The following is a 10,605-nucleotide window of genomic DNA, read 5'->3' on the forward strand; positions in this document are numbered from 1 at the left end:
TAGGCTGATTTCATATAATTTGAATGAGAAAGACCCATGGTGTTCTGAAAGTGCTTGAAGCATGTGTATTGTGGCCATGCATTTGTATTAGTTCGTTTTCATGCCGCTGATAAAGACATATCTGAGACTGAGCAATTTACAAAAGAAATAGGTTTACTGGACTTACAGTTCCACTTGGCTGAGGAGGCCTTACAATCATGGTGGAAGGTGAAAGGCACGTCTCACATGGTGGCAGCAAGAGAGAGAATGAGAGCCAAGCAAAACAGGTTTCCCTTTATCAAACCATCAGTTCTCATGAGACTTAGTCACTACCATGAGAACAGTATGGGGGAATCCGCCCCCATGATTCAATGATCTCCCACCAGGTCCCTTCCACAACATATGAGAATTATGGGAGTACAATTCAAGATGAGATTTGGGTGGGGACACAGAGCCAAACCATCTGTGTAACATTTCCTACTTGCCCATATATTTATGGGTGTGTGTGTATAGATAGATAGATAGATAGATAGATAGATAGATAGATAGATACTCATTCACTGATGGAGTGAGATGAGGAGAATCTGAAATGTGGAAATACTTTTTTTTCCGCCGATAGTGGCTAGAAATCATCAAGTTTAGATATCTAGGACTTCAACCTGTGTTTTTATACTGGCATTTTTAAGAGAAAATAAATAAAATCAAGTGGCTTAGATAAAATTGGACTACTGTGGTAACATCTTCCACAACTAACAACAGTTCACCTTAATCAATCGTATACTTTTTAATGAAAATAATCTCTTTTACAGCTAATTCTCTATCTTGGAAATGAATCCCCCAATATTTATTGTGTGGAATATCACAAATAAAATTTCTCATATTTATATCCAGAATAATGGTAGTTTACTTTCAATATGGACAACATGCCTATAATAATCCTTTTGCTTCTTAGTAGGAATTCTAGTTAATACTCATTTTCATATCATATAGTTTGTAAGCATTTCAAATTAGTAATGACATTTCAGTTGAATTTGAGACCCAAGAAACATTTTTCATAGTAGAACTAAATATCTTCAACAAAAATTTTCTACGTTTAATTCTTTAGAAAAATAATTTTAAATATTTTAGGTATTTTATTTTTCATCAAAAGTATATTTATCCATTTTTACAGAACATTTATCCTGTGCTATGTGCTGAATAAAGAAAATGAAACAGATGTGAGTTTTTTCCTCTAAAATATTCTTACAAGTGCTAAGAATCTGCTATGATAGTGATGTTAAAACCTGTCTTTCTGTAATTGATAGAAATATTAAATGGAAGTCAATTAAAAATTTAGAAGTTCAGCTTTTAGAAATTATTTTGAAAGAAAATTTGATAAGCACATTTATTCACCTATTCATTCAGCTCACCTTTCTGACTTTGGAAAAGCAAACCAAGAATTCTTGGTTGGAAAAGGAATTAGAAATTGTTAGAAAAATCAAGGGAAAATTTAATATATTTGTTAATAATGAAAACAACCAGAATTATCCCTGCTTTATTGATGAGATAACTGAGCCTTGCTTTAAAGCCTGCTCTCCCTTCAACTAGCGAACCATACTCACTAACTTATACATTTTCCTGTCCCTATTTGGCTTGCATTGTCACACTGTTTCCAATATCAACAATATTTAGTAGAACTAATCTTTTGTTTGTCCAGTCTTTCTATACATTGGATAGAAGATTTGCTCAGTTGTTAAAATTCAGATCATAAGGCTCTATTTTTTATACATGTATTATCCTGAAATTTTACATTTTTTGTGCAATCCAGGAATTACTTTTTAAAAGTTGGCAGTGCTAAGTTACAGAGTCAAGGAGATTTGACACCAGATTTATTCATTTCTCATTGATGATGAATTGACTGATTCATTTATTTACTCATTCACTCATTCATTTATCTATTTTTTTTGAGTGTCATATGTTTCATGTCCTCTACGTAACAGTGAGGATATGATGTAAAATAAGATACGGCTGTAGTCTTAAGAAATTTATATTCTTCTGTTACCTTCTGGCCTCCGCAACAGTGAACAATATTACTCAGTGCTCCAAGAATCTTAATGATACCCTATTTTCTCCCATCCATTGTAAATCATACAGGTTCTAACACTTTATACATATTATCACTAAAGTTTAAATATAGTAAAGATACAAATACAAAGTTTAAATACAGTGAAGTTTAAATACTGTAAAGAGTATTAATATTGCTCCGGCTTCCAAGACGGCCAAATTGGAACAGCTCTGGTCTACAGCTGCCAGCAAGATCAACGCAGAAGATGGGTGATTTCTGCATTTCCAACTGAGGTACCTGGTTCATCTCATTGGGACTGGTTGGAAAGTGGGTGCAGCCCATGGAGAGTGAGCTGAAGCAGGGTGGGTTGTCGCCTCACCTGGGAAGTGCAAGGGGTTGGGGGATTTCCCTTTCCTAGCCAGGGGAAGCTATGAGTAACTGTACTGGAGGAATGGTACACTCCTGCCCAAATACTGTGCTTTTCCCACGGTCTTAGCAACTGGCAGACCAGGAGATTCCCTCCCATGCCTGGCTTGGCAGGTCCCATGCTCATGGAGCCTTGTTTGCTGCTAGTGCAGTGGTCTGAGGTCAACCTGGGACTCTGGAGCTTGGCGAGGGGAGGGGCATCCACCATTACTGAGGCTTGAGTGGACAGTTATATGCTCATAGTGTAAACAAAGCGACAGGGAAGCTTGAACTGGGTGGAGCCCACTGCATCTCAGCAAGGCTTACTGCCTCTATAGATTCCACCTCTGGGGGCAGGGCATAGCTGAACAAAAGGCAGCAGACAGCTTCTTCAGACTTAAACATCCTGCTGACAGCTCTGAAGAGAGAAGTGGCTCTCCCAGCATGGCGTTCAAGCTCCGATAATGGACAGACTGCCTCCTCAAGTCGGTCCCTGCCCTCCGTGTAGCCTGACTGGGAGACACCACCCAGTAGGAGCTGAGAGACACCTCATACAGGCAGGTTGCCCTTTGGGACGAAGCTTCCAGAGGTAGGATCAGGCAGCAATATTTGCTGTTCTGCAGCCTCCGCTGGTGATACCCAAGGAAAATGGTCTGGAGTGGACCTCTGGCAAACTCCAACAAACCTGCAGCTGAGGGGCCTTTCTGTCAGAAGGAAAACTAACAAACAGAAAGGAATAGCATCAACATCAACAAAAAGGACATCCATACCAAAACCCCATCCAGAGGTTATCAACATCAAAGACCAAAGGTAGATAAAACCACAAAGATGGGGAGAAACCAGAGCAGAAAGGCTGAAAGTTCCAAAAACCAGAAAGCCTCATCTCCTCCAAAGGAACACAACTCCTCACCAGCAAGGAATAAAGCTGGATGGAGAATGAGTTTGATGAGTTGACAGAAGTAAGCTTCAGAAGGTTGGTAATAACAAACTTCTCCAAGCTAAAAAAGCATGTTCTAATCCATCACAAAGAAGCTAAAAACCTTGATAAAAGGTTAGATGAATGGCTAACTAGAATAAACAGTGTAGAGAAGAGCTTAAATGACCTGATGGAGCTGAAAACCACAGTATGAGAACTTCCAGAAGCATATACAAGCTTCAATAGCTGATTCAATCAAGTGGAAGAAAGGATATCAGTGATTGAAGATCAAATTAATAAAATGAAAAGAAAAGATTAGAGAAAAAAGAGTGAAAAGAAACAAAGTGTGCAAGAAGTATGGGACTATGTGAAAAGACCAAATCTACATTTGATTGGTGTACCTGAAAGTGATGGGGAGAATGGAACCAAGTTAGAAAACACTCTTCAGGATATCCAGGAGAATTTCCCCAACCTAGCAAGGCAGGCCAACATTCAAATTCAGGAAATACAGAGAACACCACAAAGATACTCCTCGAAAAGAGCAACCCCAAGACACATAATTGTCAGATTCACCAAGGCTGAAATGAAGGAAAAAATATTAAGGGCAGCCAGAGAGAAAGTTCAGGTTACTCACAAAGGGAAGCCCATCAGACTAACAGTGGATCTCTCAGCAGAAACTCTACAAGCCAGAAGAGAGTGGGGGCCAATATTCAACATTCTTAAAAAAAAGAATTTTTAACCCAGAATTTCGTATCCAGCCAAACTAAGCTTAATAAGTGAAGAAGAAATAAAATCCTTTACAGACAAGAAAATGCTGAGAGTTTTTGTCACCACCAGCCCTGCCTTACAAGAACTCCTGAAGGAAGCATTAAACATGGAGAGGAACAACCGGTAGCAGCCACTGCAAAAACATGCCAAATTGTAAAGATCATCGATGCTTTAAAGAAATTGCATCAATCAACAGGCAAAAAAACCAGCTAACTTAATAATGACAGGATCAAATTCACACATAACGATATTAACCTTAAATGTAAATGGGCTAAATGCCCCAATTAAAAGACACAGACTGGCAAATTGGATAAAGAGTCAGAACCCATTGGTGTGCTGTATTCAGGAGACCCATCTCACATGCAAAGATGACATAGGTTCAAAATAAAGGGATGGAGGAAGATCTATCAAGCAAATGGAAAGCAAAAAAAGCAGGGGTTGCAATCCTGGTCTCTGAGAAAACAGACTTTAAACCAACAAAGATCAAAAGAGACAAAGGAGGCCATTACATATAATGGTAAAGGGATCAATTCAAGAAGAAGAGCTAACTATCCTAAATATATATGCACCCAATATTGGGGCACCCAGATTCATAAAGCAAGTTCTTACAGACCTATGAAGAGACTTATTCTCCCACACAATAATAATGGGAAACTTTAATGCCCCACTGTCAATATTAGATCAATGAGACAGAAAATTAACAAGGATATCTAGGACTTGAACTCAGCTCTGGACCAAGTGGACCTAATAGGCATCTACAGAACTCTCCACCCCAAATCAAAAGACTATACATTCTTCTCAGCACCACATCACACTTATTCGAAAATTGATCACATAATTGGAAGTAAAACACTCCTCAGCAAATGTAAAAGAACAGAAATCACAGCAAACTGTCTCTCAGACCACAGTGCAATCAAACTGGAACTCAGGATTAAAAAAACTCACTCAAAACCAACCACCTACATGGAAACTGAACAACCTGCTCCTGAATGACTACTGAGTAAATAAAGAAACGAAGGCAGAAATAAAGATGTTCTTTGAAAGCAATGATAACAAAGACACAGCATACCAGAGTCTCTGGGACACATTTAAAACAGTGTGTGGAGGGAAATTTATAGCACTAAATGCCCACAACAGAAAGCAGGAAAGATAAAAAATTAACACCCTAACATCACAATTAAAAGAACTAGAAAAGCAAGAGCAAACACATTCAAAAGCTAGCAGAAGACAAGAAATAACCAAGGTCAGAGCAGAACTGAAGGAGATAGAGACATAAAAAACCCTTCAAAAAATCAGTGAATCCAGAAGCTGGTTTTTTGAAAAGATCAACAAAATAGACCACTAGCAAGACTAATAAGAAAAGAAAGAAGAATCAAATAGATGCAATAAAAAATGATAAAGGGGATATCACCATCAATCCCATAGAAATACAAACTACCATCAGAGAATACTATAAACACCTCTACGCAAATAAACTAGAAAATCTAGAAGAAATGGATACATTCCTGGACACATACACCCTCCCAAGACTAAACTAGGAAGAAGTTGAATCCCGGAATAGACCAATAACAGGCTCTGAAATTGAGGCAATAATTAATAGCCTACCAACCAAAAAAAGTCCATGACCAGACGGATTCACAGCCAAATTCTACCAGAGGTACAAAGAGGAGCTGGTACCATTCCTTCTGGAACTATTCCAATCAACAGAAAAAGAGGGAATCCTCCCTAATTCATTATATGAGGCCAGCATCATCCTGATACCAAAGCCTGGCAGAGGCACAACAAAAAACAGAGAATTTTAGGCCAATATCCCTGATGAACATTGATGCGAAAATCCACAATAAAATACTGGCAAACCGAATCCAGCAGCACATCAAAAAGCTTATCCACCAAGATCAAGTTGGCTTATCCCTGGGATGCAAGGCTGGTTCCACATATGCAAATCAATAAACGTAATCTACCACATAAACAGAATGAACGACAAAAACCACAGGATTATCTCAATAGATGCAGTAAAGACCTTTGATAAAATTCAACAGCCTTTCATTCTAAAAACTCTCAATGAACTAGGTATTGATGGAACGTATCCAAAATAATAACAGCTATTTGTGGCAAACCCATAGCCAATATCATACTGAATGGGAAAAAACTGGAAGCATTCCCTTTGAAAACCAGCACAAGACAAGGATGCCTTCTCTCCCCACTACTATTTAACATAGTGTTGCAAGTTCTGGCCAGGACAATCAGGCAACAGAAAGAAATACAGGATATTCAATTAGGAAAAGAGGGAGTCAAATTGTCTCTGTTTGCAGATGACATGATTGTATGTTTAGAAAACCCTATCACCTCAGCCCCAAATCTCCTTAAGCTGATAAACAAATTCAGCAAAGTCTCAGGATACAAAATCAATGTGCCAAAATCCCAAGCATTCCTATACACCAGTAACAGACAGAGAGCCAAATCATGAGTGAACTCCCATTCACAATTACTAAAAAGAGAATAAAATACCTAGGAATCCAACATACAAGGCATGTGAAGGAGCTCTTCAAGGAGAACTACAAACCACTGCTCAATGAAATAAAAGAGGACACAAACAAATGGAAGAACATTCCATGCACATGGATAGGAAGAATCAATATTGTGAAAATGGCCATACTGCCCAAGGCAATTGATAGATTCAGTGCTATCCCCATCAAGCTTCCACTGACTTTCTTCACAGAATTGGAAAAAAAACTCCTTTAAATTTCGTATGGAACCAAAAAAGAGCCCACGTAGCCCAGACAATCCTAAGCAAAAAGAACAAAGCTGGAGGCATCATGCTACCTGACTTCAAACTATACTACAAGGCTACAGTAACCAAAACAGCATGGTACTGGTACCAAAACAGAGATATAGGCCAATGGAGCAGAAAAGAGCCCTCAGAAATAACACCATACATCTACAACCATCTGAGCTTTGACAAACCTGACAAAAACAAGCAATGGGGAAATGATTCCCTATTTAATAAATGGTGCTGGGAAAACTGGCTAGCCATATGTAGAAAGCTGAAACTGGGTCCCTTCCTTACACTATATACAAAAATTAACTCAAGATGGATTAAAGACTTAAATGTAAGACCTAAAACCATAAAAACCTTAGAAGAAAACCTAGGCAATACCATTCAGGACATAGTCATGGGCAAAGACTTCATGACTAAAACACAAAAGGCAATGGCAACAAAAGTCAAAATAGACAAATGGGATCTAATTAAACTAAAGAGCTTCTGCACAGCAAAAGAAACTATCAGCAGAGTGAACAGTCAACCTACAGAATGGGAGAAAATTTTTGCAATCTGTCCATCTGACAAAGGGCTAATATCCAGAATCTACAAAGAACTTAAACAAATTTACAAGAAAAAACAAACAACGCCACCTAAAAGTGGGCAAAGGATATGAACAGACACTTCTCAAAAGAAGACATTTATGCAGCCAATAGATACATGGAAAAATGCTCATCATCACTGGTCATCAGAGAAATGCAAATCAAAACCACAATTAGATACCATCTCACTCCAGTTAGAATGACAAACATTAAAAGTCAGGAAACAACATATGCTCTAGAGGATGTGGAGAAATAACACTTTTACACTGTTGGTGGGAGTGTAAATTAGTTCAACCATTGTGGAAGACAGTGTGGCAATTCCTCAAGGATCTAGAAGTAGAAATACCATTTGACCCGCCATCCCATTACTGGGTATATACCCAAAGGAATATAAATCATGCTGCTATAAAGACACATGCACACGTATGTTTATTGCGGCACTATTCACAATAGCAAAGACTTGGAACCAACCCAAATGTCCATCAATAATAGACTGGATAAAGAAAATGTGGCACATATATACCGTGGAATACTATGCAGCCATAAAAAAGGATGAGTTCATGTTGTTTGCAGGGACATGGATGAAGATGGAAACTGTCATTCTCAGCAAAGTACCACAAGGACAGAAAACCAAAAACCACATGTTCTCACTAAGTGGAAATTGATCAATGAGAAGACATGGACACAGGGAGGGGAATAGCACACACCAGGGCCTGTTGGGGGGTGGGGTCTGGGAGAGGGATAGCATTAGGAGAAATACCTGATATAAATGATGAATTGATGGGTACAGCAAACCAACATGGCACATATATACCTATGTAACAAACCTGCACTTTGTGCACATGTACCCTAGAACTTAAAGTATAATAATAAAAAAATTAATATTCTCATGAAACTTTTACATCTTATAATGATAGGATAGTCTGCGAAGGCTTATTTCAACAGCTTTTGAGACATTGATATATAAAAATCGTGTATATTTAAGAGGTACAAGTTGCTGTTTTGATATATGTACATATAGTGAAATGACCATCATAATTTAGTTAATTAACATATCTATCCCTCCACATAGTTACCATTTGTGTGTGTGCATGTGTGTGTTGAGAAGATTTAAAATCTATTCCCTTAGCAAATTTCAAGTATACAATACAGTATTGTTGACTATTGTCACCATGCTGTACATTAGATCTCCAAAACTCATTCATCGTGCATTACTGAAACTTTGTATCCCTTGACCAATATATCTTCATTTCCGTCTCCCTCCAGCCCTTGGCAACTGCCATCCTACTCGACTTCCATGAGTTTGACTCTTTAGATCCTACATACAATTCAGATCATGGTGTGTTTTTTTGTTTCTTGTTTTTTTTTTTTGAGATGGAGTCTCGCTCTTTCACCCAGGCTGGAGTGCAATGGTGTGATCTCGGTTCACTGCAACCTCCACCTCTCAGGTTCAAGCAATTCTCCTGCCCCAGCCTCTTGAGTAGCTGGGACTACAGGCACCCACCACCATGCCTGGCTAATTTTTGTATTTTTAATAGAGATGGGGTTTCACCATATTGGCCATGCTGGTCTCGAACTCCTGACCTTGTGATCTGCCTGCCTCGGCCTCCCGAAATGCTGGGATTACAGGCATGAGCCACTGCACCCAGCCCAGATCATGGTGTCTTTTGTAAGGTCTTGCTTACTTGGTTTAGCAAAATGTCTTCTAGCTCCATCCATATTAGCACAAATGGCAGAATTTCCTTCTTTTTAAAGCTGAGTAATCCATTGAGTATGTGTGTATAACTTTTTCTTCATCCACTCATTTGCTGAAGGACATGTAGTTTGTGTCTAGTTCTTGGCTGTTATGAATAATGCTGCAGTGAACACGGGGGTATAGATATCTTTTTGAGATATTGTTTTCAATTCCTTTGGATAAATATGAAAAAATGGGATTACTGAATCATATGGTAGTTTAATTTTTTGAGGAACCTCCATACTGGTTTCTACAATCTCTGAGGGCTTTTCTTGGAGCTAGAACACCAGCTTCAGCAGTGAATGGTGTGGGAAGGCCTAAGTTAAGGGAACAAGTGGGAAGGCCAGAGATAGTTCCCGATTTACAAACATCTGAACACATGATCTTAGAAGAGTGTTTTTGTGGCAAAATTCTGTTTTGAATATATGGCATTGCATTACATTTATGAAATCAGAAGAAAGGCAATGGAATATCACACAAAACCCCTCAGTTACTGAAGAACTAAGTAATTTAAAAGTACTTTCTGGCCGGATGCAGTGGCTCACGCCTGTAATCCCAGCACTTTGGGAGGCTGAGGTGGGCAGATCATGAGGTCAAGAGATCAAGATCATCTTGGCCAACATGGTGACACCCCGTCTCTACTAAAAATAGGAAAATTAGCTGGGCATGGTGGCACGCACCTGTAGTCCCAGCTACTTGGGAGGCTGAGGCAGGAGAATCATTTGAACCCGGGAGGCAGAGGTTGCAGTGAGCCGAGATCGTGCCACTGCACTCCAGTTTGGTGATAGAGCAAAAGTCTGTCTCAAAAAAAAAAAAAAAGAAGTACTGGCAGTAGTCAGGATTTTGAAGCTGGAAAGGAACTAAGGTATTATCTATTTCAATCACCTCATTTTAAAGGTGAGAAAACTGAGCAGCAGGGAGAATAAGTAATTTGTATAATTTTCTATAGTTTACTTAGACCTAAAGAAATTTATATAGCTAACCTGGGAAATCCAGAACTGAAACCCAACTTTCTTAACAATGAATTCAGTATTGTTTCCATTGTGCAGAATTAAGTGTATTTTAATTGTATCAGTGATGCTTCTTTGTTTATTCACTCTTTTTTATTTTTTATTTTTATATATATTTTTTTATTATTATACTTTAGGTTTTAGGGTACATGTGCACAATGTGCAGGTTTGTTACATATGTATCCATGTGCCATGTTGATTTCCTGCACCCATTAACTCGTCATTTAGTATTAGGTATATCTCCTAATGCTGTCCCTCCCCCCTCCCCCCACCCCACAACAGTCCCCGGAGTGTGATGTTCCCCTTCCTGTGTCCATGAGTTCTCACTGTTCAATTCCCACCTATGAGTGAGAACATGCGGTGTTTGGTTTTTTGTCCTTGCGATAGT

This window comes from Hylobates moloch, unplaced genomic scaffold, assembly GCF_009828535.3.
Source record: "Hylobates moloch isolate HMO894 unplaced genomic scaffold, HMol_V3 SCAFFOLD_18, whole genome shotgun sequence".
Lineage (NCBI taxonomy): Eukaryota > Metazoa > Chordata > Mammalia > Primates > Hylobatidae > Hylobates > Hylobates moloch.